This window comes from Octopus bimaculoides, chromosome 5 (genome assembly GCF_001194135.2).
Source record: "Octopus bimaculoides isolate UCB-OBI-ISO-001 chromosome 5, ASM119413v2, whole genome shotgun sequence".
Lineage (NCBI taxonomy): Eukaryota > Metazoa > Mollusca > Cephalopoda > Octopoda > Octopodidae > Octopus > Octopus bimaculoides.
Window position 1 is genome coordinate 24972103 of NC_068985.1, and position 4250 is coordinate 24976352.

General features: G+C 33.6%; 1 protein-coding gene across 3 annotated transcripts in view; it reads right to left on the reverse strand.

Moving 5' to 3' along the window:
- LOC106870742 (arf-GAP with Rho-GAP domain, ANK repeat and PH domain-containing protein 1) overlaps positions 1–3689 on the reverse strand; it is a 303403-nt gene extending 299714 nt beyond the window's left edge. For 2 of the 3 annotated variants that reach the window (XM_052968221.1, XM_052968223.1), the window contains exon 1: positions 3294–3689. The gene's annotated coding sequence lies outside the window, so the exon portion shown is untranslated. The remainder of the gene's footprint in view (positions 1–3293) is intronic. The other variant, XM_052968224.1, reaches the window with a different exon arrangement.
- Positions 3690–4250: the final 561 nt, after the last annotated feature.

A 4250-nucleotide genomic window follows, 5' to 3' on the forward strand; every position in this document is an offset into this window, starting at 1 on the left:
TATATATGGGGGGGAGGAGGTTGTTTCCTGACATTTAACTGCAACATTTAATCAAAGTCCAAAAACTTGAGCAAAATATATAAATAAATAAAATAAAAGAGGAAAAACTAATTTCATCTACTTTCATTTCTTTTTATTATTTTTTTTTTTTTGCGTTTGTATTTGTGCATGTGCGCATATTTTTAGAACAAAAACAGAATTACATTATAGCAGCTATTTGAATTCAACGAATAACCAGTCAGCTGTACAGTAAACAAAAGTTTGGCTTTTTGTTTTTTTAAGTTAAAAACCAAATAATTAAAACATAGTATTTTGACTGACACCCAGAATAAATCGGTCAGATGGGTAATTTATCATTCTATCTATCCATCAACTAGCTTCATCCATGGATCTGATGCAACTTGACTCAAGAAAACGGAATTTGGACAAAACAGTTTGACTGAGCAACCATGCTTATTCTTATTGTTTTTTAGCACTAGGTCAAACCGGACATCCAGCAAGACCTATGATTAAAGACATCTTCACTCCGTCCTTTATGGCTTTTTAAAATAACATTATTGATTGTCTTTTCCCTATTTAAGAAAAATATGTATAGTTCTTGAGAAGTGGAAAGGGATTTGTTTGCTATTACCAGCAGGTCGAGTAATGAGAGATTTTTTTCGTTGACTCAAATCAAATAGTGTATAAAAAGTAGGCTCTGCGGTGCAGGTTAAAGTTGTGACAAGGTGGTGATAGTAGTAGTGGTTATGAACGTATAGCGTTGTTGCTTAACTTTAGATCAGTCCTGAGCGAGCAGACATGATCAAATGCTTTCTATTTGAGACCATTGTGTATCTAATGGGCATCCCTATACAATAGAGTCGGAATTTATCAAATGACTGAAACAAGTAAAAGCACCGCCTTTAGTCGAGCAAATCGACCCCAGGACTTATTCTTTGTAAGCCTAGTACTTATTCTATTGGTCTCTTTTGCCGAACCGCTAAGTTACGGGGAATTAAACACACCAGCATCGGTTGTCAAGCACAGACACAAACATATATACATACATACGACGGGCTTCTTTCAGTTTCCGTCTATCAAATCCACTCACAAGGCTTTGGTTGACTCGAAGCTATAGTAGAAGACACTTGCCCAAGGTGCCACGCAGTGGGACTGAACCCAGAACCATGTGATTCGTAAGCAAGCTACTTACCACACAGCCACTCCTACTAAAGTTGTAAAATTTTAAGTATCGTAAATTAAGAACACGAAAAATCACTTATTGACGAGGAGAGAAGCACGGTTTTTCCAGTGACTTTTCAGTTTTGTTTTTCTTTAGATTATTTTTTTTCAGATTTAATGTTTGTAACATGATGATTTTTGGAAATTACTTTTGTAAATTCGAACAAAAAAAAACGCAAAATGTCAAAATTGAAAATTAACGGAAATGAGGGAGAGCAAAAATACCCACAAATTGTTCTGCTCATTTGTAATCTACGAAGCTTACCTAAAATATACAAATCCGAAGAAATCACTAGTTTCCGACTCTATTCTACAGGAATAGATAAGTGGTTTTCAACCAGAGTCCATGTAGCCCTCTGGAGATCCATACAAGATTTTGTTGTTAAAATTTATCAGCAATAAATTGGTTAAACTTCTACAATACACAAAATATTTTAATGTTCTATAGACTTCACACAACGTATATAACGTATTCCTTTCAGAAACACCAGAATATGATTTGAAAGATATTAGGCTGCTATTTTTAGCACACAGGGACCTGTTGGCTGGCGTTGACGTAGATAGAGAATGCAATGATAGCCACAAAGACGGAACTCTTACTATTTCAGCCCCAAGTTAGCATGTGACCAGGCTATCGTTTCGTATGTCCAAGATTATTATTATTTAAGACCAGAGCGTGTGATTTGATGGAAATGTTGCTGCTATTTCAGAAAGGTCTATATATTGCGTAGAGATTCCCTCGTTGGTGACAACACAATACTGGCAAAGCAAAAGAGGCGAGTTGCTGAATAATGAATGAGCAGCTGTCTGTAGAGAGCAAACTTTTTTTTTTTAAGAGCGGGACGCAACTTTTAGGAAGGATGGTCGACTAATTAAATCAACAAGTAAACATTATATAGAGAAATATAAGAGTACAACAGAGTTTTCTTTGAACATTCAGGAGTGGAAGATATGGATATATACTTATATAAGATAAAGGTTTTATATATATATATATATATATATATATGAAAGAATACATATACATATATATGTGTGTGTGTGTGTGTGAAAGAATACATATATATATATATATATATATAATGTAGCAAACAGTTTTATCAAAATAATTTTTTTTTTAAATAAGTATGATCCAACAACAAAACTTCTCGACATTACTGATTAACCTATTAAAAATAGCAGCCAAATCTCCCTCAAATTATACGTTACCGTCTAAACGAAAACCCGCCAAAAGGACACATTGGATAATGTAATTTTATATGAAGCTTGAGTGGAAGATGGGATGGTCATGACTGGAATGCCTTTGATCATAGGACTGCTAGATAAGGACTATGTGAGACTAAGCAACCACAACAAATAAAAATAATAAACAAGAAAACAAAGTAACAAACACGTTACAAAGAGAATGGTAGTAAACACGTAGCACAGAAATGTCAATTAAGATCTTTGACATGCAATTAAGATTATGAATAAAAACAATATAAAATAAGTGTCGATTTAAACCCATTGTGTGAAGTATATAGAAAACAGACGTGAAAAAAGCACAAAGAAAAAACGAAAATGTGGGTAGCCGTCACTGGAAAATGTGTCACATAATTGACAGCAATTAACTCCTTCATTTTGTGGAACTATCTATGTTTGTGTGTGTGTATATATGGTTACTGAGTAACGTAGTGTCCAGGGGTGTAGTTTACAGTTTAAACACGATTATACAAAAACAAGTTTTTAAAACGATTTAGATATCTGTAGATCAATCTGAAATTACAAAAAAAAAAAACTTATCGACTACAGCTATTATATATATATATAGATATATATATATATATATACATACATACATACACACACACAATTACTCAGTAGTGCAGTATTCAGTGGTTATTATATCAGAAAAGTTTTATAACGATCTAGACATTTACCTTTTTATATGAATCTGAATTTAAAGAGAAAAAAAAATACAAATCGACTACAGCCTTTATAAGGAATAATATATATATATCAATGAATCTTTGTTTGCATGTATGCATATATGTGTGTAGTGTTTTAAAAAGTAACATTTTCAAATCACTCACCGTGCTTGATAAACACACACAAGCATGTGTGTATGTTTATGTAGAATGTAGAACTATTTAGACAAGTTGCATTAACAAGTGTGAATTAAAAAGATGCTAATGTATAATTTCCGAGAGAATTTAGTTAGCTTTAACCACTTTAAAATGTTTTAAGTATGCCATAAAATCTTCTCACATCTTATATATATATATACATGTGATATATATATGTATATTTATGTATATATTTTTATATACAAATTCGAGGCCGTCGAACTAAAAGTTTGTAGAAATGTCCGCACCGGTTGACAAAACTTTTTCACCCTCTTTCTCTTCGGTGCCTCACCGACACTCCTATGTCCTATTTATTTTATCATCTACCATCTAATCACGTTTTTCCTCATTTTCCCCGTCCCTCACTCTCTCGTTCTTTCTCTTTTATTTAATTTCTCCCCTCCCCCTCTCACTCTCTCTTTTTTTTTCTCCTTCCGTCACTCTCTCTAATTTACTTTACTTTCTTTTTTCTTCATCACTCTACGTACTTTCTCTTTTTTCTCCCTCCCTCCTTCCTTCTCTATTTTCTCCCTCCCTCTTTTTCTCCTGCGTACTTTCTCTTCCTTTTTCCCTTCCTCCCTCACCTTCTCTTTCTACGATGTACCTCTTTCTCTCATAAACACATATGTATCTTTCTCAGTACCCCTCTCTCTAATATCCTAAGCTTCTCTCTTAAAGAGCTGTTTACCAGACAATTCTTTCTCTATGTCACAGTTATCTCTTACACATATTTATCTGTCTCTCTCTCTCTCCTTGGTTATTCTCTTTCTTTCTTTGTTTTTACCCCTGCAAATCTTTACTTTCCATGTCGTACTCTCTCGCACTGTCTTGTTTTTCGTTATTCCAGCTTCTCTCTCATCTCTCTTTTTTCAGCTCTTCTGACCACTATATATATGTATATTCCAATTTTACCCTCTCTCATCT